General features: G+C 49.1%; 1 long non-coding RNA gene across 1 annotated transcript in view; it reads left to right on the plus strand.

Annotated features, from left to right (window-relative positions):
* The window catches only part of LOC311421566, a 36,612-nt gene extending 25,438 nt beyond the window's left edge, over positions 1 to 11,174 (plus strand). Inside the window, exons 2-5 of the long non-coding RNA XR_014684908.1 lie at positions 3,800 to 3,920; positions 4,666 to 4,819; positions 4,875 to 8,172; positions 8,572 to 11,174. This is a non-coding gene — a long non-coding RNA (uncharacterized lncRNA). The remainder of the gene's footprint in view (positions 1 to 3,799; positions 3,921 to 4,665; positions 4,820 to 4,874; positions 8,173 to 8,571) is intronic.
* Positions 11,175 to 13,069: the final 1,895 nt, after the last annotated feature.

Raw genomic sequence — 13,069 nt, forward strand, 5'->3', positions numbered from 1 at the left:
CACGTGCTATTGTCCCAGCCTGCTCCAGCCCCTGCCCTCCCCACAGGGCCATCTCCTGCCTCGTGACGGCCCCGCTGGCACCTCGGCAGTGCCCGGCCGTGCGGTGCCCGCGGCAGCCAGCCCTCGCCGTGGGGAGCGGTGGTGCCGCCAGCCTCCGTGCCCTTGCAGCGCTGCACCTGAGCACACATTTAGGCTCCTTTTAGCAGGAACAAGGAACCAGCTGCCCCATTTTGCACGAGCTGGTGACCGGGGAGAGGCTTCTGCTGTGTTACTCGCTTCCCTTCAGTGAAGCGTTCCCTTCTCTCGGAGCACTGCGGATAGAAGGTGTCCGTCTGTCCGTGTTGGTTCCGTGCTCCTTGGTGCCACGGGCATGTTTCGGGGTTTTTGCTGCCATCTGTGCAGGCCCTGAGCCCTTAGGCTGCTGCAGCGTGAGGCAGGGAATCGTGTGCCCTTCGGGATGCCAAGGCTGACACGGATCCTAGGAGGAAGCTGAAGGAAATGCTGCCTCGTGGCTAACACACAGGCATATGCCAGCTCTGGGCCCCGGTGCTGCTGGAGCTGGTACAGGAACGCTTTGTCCTGCGTCCTCCTGAGGAGGTGGTCCCGTGTGTGACCACAGTGCTGGCAGTAAGCTCGTGGGGTCCTGTGGGATAGGCCACTTAGCTGCTGGATGGCCATCGTGTGCGAGGGCTTGGCCTTGGAGGGTAAGTCCTGCTGTTCTCCCTGTTCTGGGACCTCCTGTACATTACAAAAGGAGACCTAGCAGGCAGATCTTCAAGTTAAACCTGGCATTGCCTGCAAGGTCTGCTCTCAGCATCCTCAGGGAAAGTTGCAAACCATTTTTTGCCTGGCCGAGCTGAGCTGATGGCTCAGAAGTCCAATATGACCTTCTCAGGGAGCTCTGAGGCATGTCGCCTGTCCTGAGCAAGCTAGAAGAACGGTATTTTTCCTCCTCCACCACCACATTTTTTCCTGAAAGTCAAAATGTAAATTTTTTTATTACCCCTCATGAATGTCACCAAGTCCTACTTAAAAATGTAAAGCCTCCCATCTTCACATGCACCATAAAGGCCTTTGTGTTCCACAGGAAGCCTCCAGACTCCTGATTTATTATCGAGCTGCAGTGGCGGGAGCAGGAGAGCAAAGTTAAACCCACAGAAGTGGCTGATGTGACAAAATTAACAGTCGTCAGCGGCACGGAGGGGAAGCAAGCGAATGTTCACACTCAGCAAACTGTGGCACAGGGAAGTGAAGTTGCCTTCACGCTCCAGTTGCAAAAAACCTCCTGCACCAGGGAGGGAAGGTGCTGGGGATGGGGATATGGGGCGCTCCTTGGGGTGAGGGATGGAAATAAAGGTAAGAGCCCCATGGAGCACTGCTCTGCCAAACCCGCTGCCTGCTGGAGTGGTGATTTCCTTAGGGAGGAAGGATTGCTGTACAGAGGGGCCTTGGAAAGCACTCCCATCAGCGTGTGAGGCAGTGAGGCTTTGGGTGTGCACTGGTGGAGAATTTTAGGGTCAGGCAAGTAGGAGACAGCTCAGGGAGGGGGAAAAAGTGAAGCCTGGCTTTGTGGTCTGAGACCTGTGCTGAAGCTCTGGGTACTATGTGTCTGAGCTGGCAGGAGGGGGCAGTTGTTGTATTTTGGAAGTGGATCTGAGATTTGGGGGAGTGAGGCTAATTATGGGGTTACTCGTTGGGAACTTCTGAGCTGAGATCTCTTCTGAGCGGGCTGTGTGCGCAGTGTGGGAATCTGTGGAGTGCAGCACTCGTCTAACAAGGGTGAATCGCACACTTGATGAAATTGTTTGTAGTGGGCTTTGAGGTTAAAGTGGCTTGTGAGGTTTTTGCTGTCACTCTCCAGACTTCAGGTGTCTCTTTTCACCTTGACTTGCAGTTTCTGCTTCTCCCCTACACGCGAATGGCTGTGCCGTCCACCAGGGCCCCTCTTCCTCTGGTTATTTCTGGTGCTGCAGGCAGAAACCAACCCGCCTGTTGCCTGGGAATTTTCCATGAGTTTCACTTGAACAGCTCTGATGAAAACAAATGACTTTCTAGATGGGTATTTTAGAACAAACAACCTGTCTCCAAACAGCACGTCTTGGGTTTGGGAAACAAAACAAGCAAGGACGGGGCTGAGCGACCTGTTGTTGGGAATCACGGGTCACAGTTTAGATGAAAAGCTCCTTGCAAGGCTCCAAAGCAAGATGTTTCCTTGGTAATCCCATACGAAAAGGGAAAAGGTTAAAACAAGATGAATTGCATTAGTGAAAATTGCATCATTAGAAAAAGCTTCTTCCTGCAAAATGCCCAAATAGAGCTGAACTCGCAGATGCATTAAGGTCTCCTGCACCAGGAAGATTTGTCATCTCAGGAGAAGTGGCAGAGGCTTGTTGCTCAGCGCCTGACGTGTCACTGCATGCTGTGAAGTGCAAATAGAGGAAGAAAAATTAACACTTAAAAGAAACGTACTGTTTCTGCAGAAAAATTAGCTGGTTAAAGCTGAGGGAACTGGCTTTAAAGAAAGGCAGAAAATAGCAGTGTGTCTTTTTGCTTTGAGGGGGGAAAAAACTTTATTTTGCAACTTGTAGTGCCCTGAGCTGGAGGAGATAAGACCCTGCTTGTGAGGGAGAAATACTAGCCAGAAATCTGTGAAGCTGGAGCTGTCCTGCGAGCCCTGTTGTGTTTACGGAGCTGCAATTCTCAGATGCTCCCCAACTGCAAGGAGCGAGTGAGTGTAAGACGGGAAGAGGAGGAGCTGAGCGCTGGTGCATCGCATGCGTGATTTCTCACTGGGGAAGCGAAGTGCCTGTCCCCAGCATCCCTGCAGCCTGGCTTCCCTCTCCTCTGCCCTGCCCAGCTACCTGGATAAAATTAGGGTCTCAATGTTGCTCAGCTATGTAAACTTACTGATTTTTTTTTTTTTTAATATCCATTATGAGGCACTATTGAGTATCTTAGATTCGCTGTGTGTCTACTTCTTGTCTTTGTTTTTTAAAAGCATTTTGAAGTCTGACTTCTGGACTCATCCCCTGACCCTGTATGGATTTAATTGAATTCAGGGTGGGTTTATGGGGTTGTTTATGGAAGGTTTATGGGGTTGTTTATGGGAGTGGGTCCCTCAAAAGCAGAAGCTTGTCCACGGCTTGTGCTCCTGAAAATCTGGGTGAGGGAGGGAAGCAATGCTTGCTTTGGTTTTGGCCAGCGGGATTAGGAGCTGTTGGCAGTGAGGTTGTGCTGAAGACGCAGCAGGAGAACAGATGTTTTTCAAGGACCAAGGTCAATGAACTACAAACACCAGAAAGGCAGTGTTGTAGGCACTAAAACTCAAGTCACGTTATCTTAATTACCATGAGAAATGGATGATGATCTTCTGATCTCACTGTACACCCTAGGTTTCTCATTTTTGCTGTGTCCTAATGCAGTGAAAGGAGATGACCAGATCGTGGGCTCCCCTTCCTCTTCCTCCTGTCTGCAAAGTGCTGGCAACCTATTACCTTCGGGAGGATGTCCGGAGCTGCCGTGGCTGAGGTCCAAGGCTTTAAAATGTTGGCCATAAAACACTTTACTGCAGGTTTGAGGAAAATATGAAGCCTGTTCTGTTAGGCTTCAGTGTTAATGTTAGCTGTGGAAACTCTTGGACTGCTTCACTCCTGAACACTTCTGTATTGCCTTCTGAGTTGGTAGCAGCTTGAAGCCCTGACAGAAGTGTCTCAGAACAGGGTACACGAGCGAGGCTTCTGTCTGTACCTTCAGGACTATGATTGTATGCTTACTTATTTATTTATTTTTTTTTGTGAAGTGGGAAAGAACTTCAAGGAACTTCTTTGGCTCTGAAATACGTCAAGCTAACCAATACCAGCTCTCCGGAGAAGCCCCTGTGCTGTGGCCGGGCATTGGGAGTGCACTCGCAGTGCAGCCAGGTGAGACTTACTGCCCTGCTCTCATCTGGTGGGGCTGTGCTTGTAGGGAAGAGGCCGAGCTACCAGCCTGTGGCGACCACAGCCGTCCTCTTTCACGGCAGCAGTGTCACAGACTGTGGTTTGCTCCTTTCCCTTTGAAGGGTCTTTTTTCTCCCTGCTCCCATCCTGATCCAGCAGCCCACTGCCACGTCCCTGTCCCCTCCGTGATATCGTGCCAAAAGCCTGGTGAAGGGCACAAAGGGGCGACGGGCTTGCAGCCTCCTCCTGGCAGTCACTTTTAATTGCAAATGATGGGGTTTTAAGGGAGGTGGGGGGGAAGGGAGAGCTCTAGCTTCAGGCGAGGGAGCGTGAGATTGAAAGCTCGCTGCTGTGGTCATCAGAGGTGAAGAATAAGTCATAAATGATCCCGGGGCAAAGGGCAAATATAGACGGATGGCAGCATTGTTCCCACAGCCTTGGGAAGGGAAGGACCTTGGTGTGGTGCTGCTGGAGGCCTTAACCCTTCCCTGCCCAGCGCTGCTGGTGGTTTTCCAGCAGAGGTCAGGGTGCTGTTGGGGTGTCAGCATCTGGCCAGGCCCCTGGGCTGTGGGCTTCTTGCAGGACACCAAAGCCTGCTGAGAAATTGTGGTGACAACAAGGGAAAAAGCTCTCTGCTCTCATTGCTTAAGCAAGTGGAGCTCTGAAACTCTCCTTTGAATACTTGCTCCCAAATGCCCTGCAGTGAATATCTTTGTCCTTTTCCAAGGCCAGTTAACGCCTCAGTGTATCCTCCGAAAGGGAGCACCATGAAGCTGGGAGCAAACCTCGTGGGGAATTCCTCAGGAGCTCAGATCCCTGCACTTCGCTTTTGGTCTCTGTTGGATGGCCTCCGGTCTTCGCTGTGGCACTGCCTTGCCAAGGTGCGTTATAACCAGGATTTCCTTGTCAACCGATGGGTGCTGGTGTGGCCTTCAGGCCATCAGGTGCTGACTGGGACCGGTGCTGTGTACCCCATTCCTGCCTCCCCCCAAAAGCCCTGCATGGAGATCAGACTTGCCCCGGCTCGGGCTGCGGTTTCCTTCCTGCAGTTCCTCTAGCAGAGCACTCGAGCTGTGCTCGGAGGATGTCTCCCACCCTCCTGGGCAGGTTTCTGCAGCTGGCACTGTGGGCACCCATCGGTCACTGTCTGGGGTTCATGCCCAAGTGGGCTGTGGCAGGCGGCCAGCAGCTGTGATATGATCTTTGTGGAGCAGAAAGCAGCTCGTGGCTTTGTAACTCTGCTTGCCACCCTTCCCTGCAAAATGGCTTTAATCCTTAAAAGAAGGTGTAAAGAAAGCAGTTCCCTCAAAATATCTTCTGGTGCATGCAGGGCTGTGGGCTGGCTGCGGGATTTGACCTGGAAAGCACAAGAAGACCTCATAGGGTGATGGGGTCATGTTTGGGAAGCCCCTGTGTGTCTAGAAAATGAGGGAAAAGGGGGGAAAAGGTGCAGTTTCTCAGCGGCTGTGTTTGCACACTACCCAAGTGGGCACGTTGGGTGTCTGGCAAGGAGTGGATATTTCGGGCTTACAGTGAAAGGAATTGGGGATCCACTACCTCTAAAGTGCTGTAGTTCGTTTTCCTGCATGTGAGTGAGCTCCTGCTCTGCTGGAGGGAAGCTGATTCCTGCCTGTGTGGCAGTGGCAATTCCACTGTTTGTTACAAGTTTCCACCCACTGAGTTTTCCAGGCCAAACCTCTCTCAGCATCAACTTCACTAAAGTTTAATGGAGATGCAGTGGGCAGAGGGAATACTTTTGCCTGTTCTCTTCCAGGAGAGGCAGCAGCAGGGTTTCTCTCTTCATTGCCAGGCAGGCTATAGACCAGAGGCTGGCTGCTTGTGCTTTTAAAAAAAAAAAAAAAAAAAAAAAAAAAAGCCCTTTCCTTCTGCTGGGGGTCAGCATGGGGTACAGCAGTGTGAGTGCACATCTCTTTCCCTTCTGCGCCTCGCGCCGCCGGGATGCTCAGGGAGCAAGAAAGCTCTGCAGGGAAAAACAAACGCACGCCCCAGCCTGTCACCGAGCCCTGGCGGTGCTGCGGCAGCCCTGTGCCCCGCATGCATTATTCCTCAAATCAAAGGAGGGATCGGCGAGCAGAATGTTTAACCGCAGCCTGTGATCCTCAGGTGTGACACCGGGGGCCCGCCGCAATGAGATGCACAGTCATGCTCTCGCCGAGACGCAGGGTTAAAGATTTGCTTGGGGCCAGTCAATAGCACGCACTGAGTATCTTCCTCAAGAATGTGTCTGCTCTTTTCCTGCCTCCAAGTAGCAGCACTTGAGTCTCAGTCCCCTACTTGAATCACTGCACTATCTCCACTTCATCAGAAGCCAGAGAGTTGAGTCTTTGATGATTGTTGTGACTCACGGTGTCACAGAACTACTTACCCTGTGATTTCAACTTTAATCACTGATCCGCTATCTACAGAGCTGCCTGTGGAACAGTTCAAATTGTAATTATAGGAAGCTCATCTGCTGCAAGCCACAAAGCAGGCTTTACCATATGCCTTTAAAGGTGAACTAATGTCATGATGAAATAACTGTGTTTTGCTGCAGATTGATACCGCTGGCTGGGAAGTTAACATACGGGATGAAAGCTCTGACATTTTGCAAGCTACACTATCGCTCCCTAAGTCGTGTTAACCTCGCATTCCCTGTTGTTTTACAAGGGATCTGCAGGTAGCTGGGAAGTGTCCTCAGACGCCGGGGAGGGTGCGTGGTGCCGGGGGATGTGCTGAGGCAGGGTGTGGAGCTGCGCGATGGTGCTGATGAAATAAAACCTTGAGTGTGTGCGAGCATTTTCCTCCCTTGCCTCTCACCTGACCTTGATGTTTATTTTGATCTTTTTTTCCCCTACTTGTGAAAGGTGTTTGCTAATTTTTGATTTTCTGCAGTCTTCATACCCGTACTCAAACCTTTCCCAGGGGCAGTTTTATGCCTGCCCTTGCCCCATGCTAAAAGTTCTGCCGAAGCTCTGCAGCGTCTGGGGGCAGCCGGTGTGGGGTTTTGGGTGGGACCTTTCCTATTCTGGTATCTGCAGCCCCTGGTTTCAGCAGGAGCAAAGTGGAGGTGGCGAAGCAGCTTACCTGGAGAGGTCTTTTGGATAAAGCCTTCAGGAGGGATGGACGCTAATGTCATCAGATGTGATCGAGGAGATCTTCCCTTAAATCTTTGCTAACGTCCCGCTCTTCCCCAGGTTACAGATGCACTTGAGCAGTGACAGCTCTGCTTGTAGGGAACTTTGGGAACTGGCAGGATCTGCGTGAGTCCAACCCCACCTCCTCCCAGGTGTCCTTTCCACCACAGTCCTCTTAATTAAACTTTTGCTGTTGGAGAACGATGAGATCAGCAAGTCCAAAGTCGGCAACCCCTCGTGACTCCTGGACCTCCAGCTCAGCCCGTGCCGAGCTGCTCCTCGTTCCTCCCACAACTGGCCACATAAAGATAAGTAACGAAGATGGTTTTATTGCGAGCAGCTGGGGAGAATCACGTTGCTTCAGTTTCCATAAAATAGCCGAGCCTCAGCTTTTTTATCCTGCCCATTCGCACATCCACTATAAAAGGGACATCAGTTATAAACATTTCCTGTTTGTGCATACAGTCTTCCAGTGCTTATGATGTATAGACTGACAAAAGGCTTAATGCTTTGAATATATAAAACACAAGGCCTGTGCAATGGAGGGTGACAGTTGCCCTTTAATGTTCTGCTTTTTAAAGATCAGGGTAGAGTTCAGAAAGCATAGTCATGAGGTTTAATGATTTAATGGGGACGACTGGGGAGCAAAAATAGTTACTACACCCTGGGGAAAAGTGGTTCCTCATACATATTACTTTAGCCTAATGGCCTATGAATGCTTCCTCTGTGGCATAGGAGGGTGTCACGGTACATAGACTCTATAATACTGAATGGGTTGATTAAATGCATATTAAACAATACTAAATTGGAAAAAAAAAAAAAAAAGGCGCCACCAACTGTATTTATTCTGTTCTTGGAAAATGTTGTTACTCATTCAATTTCATTTGTGATATTATTATAATTTTCCCCCCATTTCATGCTCGTCACAGAGTGAGGGAGCCAAGTGTAAACACCACGGATGGATCCGAGGTGGCGGAGACCTCGTTTGGCGGTGGCTGGGAGGACGCAGGAGTTAACAGGACCCTGGTGGGGCTGGGGGCCAGCAGCCCCTGGGTATGGAGGATTGCTGCAGGTGGGCTCTTCTGGAGCTGGCAAAGAGGGTTTGTCTGGAAAATGTGTTCCTTGTCTGTGCTAGTTCAGGTCCCTGTCCTGTGTTTCCAAACACAAGTCATGGATGACTTGAGGTGTCAGACTGTCCTGCTGGGGAGCCTGATGGTGAGGGCAGCCCCAGTGCTTTCAGCAGTGCCTCAGCTGTGGGGCTTTGTTCTTGCTGCCCGACCTCCCCTCTGCTGGCCGTGCTCGCAGGATAGTGTCGGGATGGTGGCTGCCAAAGCAAGCCCAGCACATCAAAGGCTCTGCTCGAGTAACTGCAAATGGTACACCATGTGCCAGCACTTTCACAACGTGTTCTTAAAACAAAAAAAAAAAAAAAAAAAGACGTGCACCTACTACTGCTGTCTTCCAGTTCTGAATAATCTGTGCAAATTTGATTTTTCTAGACGGCTTTGCCAGTCGTGACTTGCTAACATTGTTAAGGCTGCGTAGAGACGATACGAAGTCTGATTAAGTACGATCTTCTTGGAACTCACTGACAGTTCTGCCCAGGTATTTTTATGCCATGCTACAGCCTTGTGTGGGATATGTTTTAATTATCTCCTGTATTTCATCTGACATGTATATTCCCTTCCAAATATTGGTACCTTGATGAAGTAGCTTTTTCCTATGGCCCCAGATTTGGTGTTTTCTTCTTTTTACTGCTTCAGTCCCTTGCTTTATTCTGTGCTCTGTAGTTTCGAACACAATTTACAATTCTCCATACCGTAGAAGCAGCCGTAGCAGTGAACACTGTGGAGCAAGCCCAAATTAAAGGGAAGAGGGTAAATTGCCTTGGTAATAAGAACTGCAGTAGGGTGGCAGCCAACCAGAATAATTTTTCCGGAGAAAAAAACAGCACTCAGGAGGTGTGAGAGGAGGCTTGTGTGTGCCATTCAGGTCCCTAAGTTTGGTGGGACTCTTCCTCAGAGGCACCTTCCCTTTCCCTGCCTCTGTAAGTCCTGCTGATTTGACAAGAACCGTGTTCAAATATTTACTCACGTCTACGTTGAACATGAACTGTTCGATGTGTTCTGGGAGTTAGGTGAGTGTAGAAGGAAGTCTTTTAATGGTCTGATGGCTCTGAAGTGGGAATATCACAGGTTGTGGCTCCGGTGACATTTCTGAGATGGCCTTGCCTGCTTTCAGTCCTTGTCCTATAAACCTGTTTCATAACTCAGTATCTGGCGGTGACTTCAAGCATTTGCCTTTCTGTGGCTAGAAACTTGAATTCTCTGGACTTCAGCCCTGTCTGATGCTTGTGTACACCAGGCGAAGAGCTGCAGGAGGAGCTTTACTGCCTGAAATTCCCTCAATGTAAACCGTCATCGCATCAGCCAGGAAAGGAACCTCCTCTCCCCCCTCCCAACAACTTAGTATTGATAGAAACGTTTTATAAATAAACATCTCTAGGTAACATATTCCATAAAATATCTAATTATAGATTATTGGATTGAACATTTCTTGCTTCAATTAAGTGATAGTCTTTTCCCCTCAGGAAGACAACTCAGTGCTGTTTCTGGGGAAATTATGTGTATTTATTCTGTGTTCTATAGGCAATGTCTTTTTATGTTGTTAATAAATAAGCTACAGTGCAGTGCTTTACCCTAAATAAAACTAATGGAGGTCAGGCTTTCCATTTATTTTTGTTTTCTACGGTGATCTTTGTAAGGAAACAACAACAACAAAGAATGAAGAAAAACGTGTAACTTGGAGAGAGAAATCCTTGTACCTTCCCCAGACAAATGCATTTAAATATTTAAAAAAAAAAAAAAAAAAGCTGAAAGCGCAGAATTCAGAAGTATGTTGAATTTCAGTCCCATCTGTCTTTCGGGCCGGTGTTAAGGTCTTTAGATTTGAGAGCTCCATTTGAACTACTGGAAAGTTGGTGACCTTTTCTCACTGATTTTGCCTTCAGTTCTGGGTTTGACCTCCTCAGAAGCCTGACTTGCTTGATTTAAATCAAGATTTAAATTTGGCCCACCTCTTCTAGAAACAGACAGATGCTGCAGCTGGGAGCTGGCCTTTTTGCCTGCCCCTAAAGGCTTCGTTGGCAGCTTTGACGTGGGAGGAACCTGGTTGAAGTGGGATGCGTGGTTCTCTTTTTTTCCTGGAATCGGGGCTGTAGATCAAACACATCAATTTGGAGCAGATCTCTGGTGGTGCTCAGTCAGACCCAGCCGTGTCCTTGGGCTTCCAGTCCTACAACCATTCCCTGTCCTGTGGCTTTGTCCTCCTCTGGCTCTTCCCATCCTCTCTCCTGAGCTGGAATTAAAGCCCAGCTGCCTGGAGGGACCCGAGACGCGGCAGGCTGAACTTGCAGACTTTTCCTGGGTTTTCACTGCGCCTTTTTGTTGGGCCTGCCTGTAATTTCCCCTTGGCCACAATCCACCTGTCATGGATGGAGGTGGCACGTGGGGCTGGTAGGAGGCACGAGTGTGCTCGAGTGCTTGGAGAGGAGCTCGGCACCTCGTGGCTCTGCACCGCGTCGTCGTCGGAAGGGGAGGAAGCTGCAGCCTTCCTCTTGCTCCCTTACCTGCCATTTTAAACAAATGCAAATTAAAACCCTCCGTCGGGTTGGTTCATTCCCTTCCTTCATGTAACTGATGTTATTGGATTTTTATGCAGCACATTACACCCTGAGCCATGTCTTCTACTATTTTGCTTTCAAATTGTATCTCCTGCCATTTGTGTCACATTTAAAATGCTAACAGTATAGAATGTCATTTACAGAATCGGGGCGTTTGCTGCGGAAAATTAATTTGACTTATTCCTTCTGCCTGTTCCTATCTCCAGGCCAATATTATGCTACTCATTCTACAAGAGTAATACTTAATGAATAGGACTATTAATAATGTCAAGGTCCATGGGGGTCTTATGGGTAACGGATAGGCGTAGACTGTAAGGGGGCAGTCACCTGACTTCAGTTAATGTTCCATGAAAATATCAGGCAGTGCAATGTAATTATGGAGCAGAGGATAGTAAAAAAAAAAAAAAAAAAAAAAAAAAAAAAAAGCGGGGAACTTGGAGTTTCTTAAATTTTTTTTTTTCAAATTAGTTGGTGCTTTTTCAGTAATTTACCCGAACCTCCCTCCGACCAGGTGTGGGAGCTATTTAAAATTCAAAAGAAATGCAAAAGGAAAAAATCAACAGCTCGATAACTAATTCATAAAAACGGTGTGCGGTCGGGTGGGCGTGCAGTGCAGGAATTGTTTGGCATTGCACGAAGGGGTGCGGGATGCATGCATGCCACTCCTGTTTGCAGGAAATAGCAGTGTGAGGACAACAAGGTATTTTCTTCAACTTGTACACAACTCTAGCGTTTAAAAAGATAAGTCTTTTCGGAAAAACAGAATTAAAACTTCTAACGGGAACAAATCGCAAACAGAAGAAATAAAATCTTCCTGCTGTTGTTTGTGCTTCTTGCTGTGCAAGTGCTCGCCGGGCTGCGGTGGCTGGAGGCACCGGGCTGCTGTGGGCAGGGGGCATGGGAGGGCAGCGCTCATTTTTCTCCCCACGTTCGGAGCTGCCAGCAATGCTAATGCAAGTGTCACAGGCATGTTGAAGGGGAAGGAGGAAGCTGCTTCGAGGGCCTAATGCTGCGCTTGCTCGAAGCGTTTGTTTTTATAGTGGGTTTTACAGGGGTGTGATTTGATCCTCTGATTTTTTTTCCGGGGTTCCTTGTTTCTAAATCCATGTGGCTAGAGTCCAGTCCAGGATTACTGGGGATGTGCGTAGGTGGAAAGGGATAAGGAAATTGTTTGCTGAGACGTGCTGCTTCTCTGAGCAGGCTGTCGGCTTATGCCATTATTTTGGTAGTTATGTGACATGGCGGCTAAATCTGAAAAAGGACTTTTGGGGACCCCCTTTTGGTTGTGTGCACCCTTGGTTCCTGTTCTGTGTGAAAGCTGAGTGCTGTCCAGCTCTTTGTATTGCATCTTTCTTCATCTTTCTGCCCTGCTTTTGGGACCACAGAGCTAGGGAGCAGGTTACAAAATTAGGATGCTGAAAGAACGGGTGAAAAGACTGGAAAGAGCTGATGCAGCAAGGGAAACTTAGTGCTGTTAGGTGACAATTTTGTTTTTCTTCTTGAAGGGTTAACCGCTTCCAGATGCAGACTGTGTGCTGAAATTGCATCAAAAGCACAGAGGTAGTGAGCCAGGTTCCTTAACATTGCAGTGAAAGCATCAGGAGATGGTGTTGGCAGAGACCTGGGGCCAACCTTTTTGCTTGGCTCGAGGCTGTCTGCCCAGAAAGGGAGAAGGGGAGGGAGGATGATGATGCTCAGAGGTCTGGAGTGGGAAGAAGATCCTTGTCAGCCACTGTCCATAAAAGATCAATGGTTGTTTGATAGCTAAATGCTTCCCTTTTCCACTTGTGGTTGGTGGTCGTCTGTGCATGCAGGACTGAGGCCAGCACCCATGCGGAAGGAGGACACCTCTTTGATAGCTGAGCGTTGGCCAAGTTTAGCATATTGGGCTCCCCCCGGTTCCTCCCATTCCTCTTCATCCTCTTATTATTGTTATTTTTTCCCCTCGAAGAAGCTTTATTCATTTCTGAAGCGTGCATTAATATCGGCAGCATTAGGCAGCCCCAGTACGTCTCGTTGCTGTGTGCCTCACTAATTCTCACTATTAGGCCACCTGCTGACAACTCCCGAATGGAGCCGTATCCCTCTGTCAGAGTTCGCCATGAATAAACATGAAAGAGACAAATGAGGCAGTGCTGGCGCTTGCTTTGCAGCCAGCCGTGCGTTATTGCTCGCCCGGCACCGCATGCAGATGGTGGGTGCAGCACCCCTCTGGGGGTCTCTGCGCCCCAGCTGGGAGAGGTGGGTTGGGGTCCTGGTGGAGAACCTGAGGTTGGACCTCTTCTTCAGACCTCTTCTTCCAGTGCTTGGGAGCC

This window comes from Aythya ferina (assembly GCF_964211825.1).
Source record: "Aythya ferina genome assembly, chromosome: 19".
Lineage (NCBI taxonomy): Eukaryota > Metazoa > Chordata > Aves > Anseriformes > Anatidae > Aythya > Aythya ferina.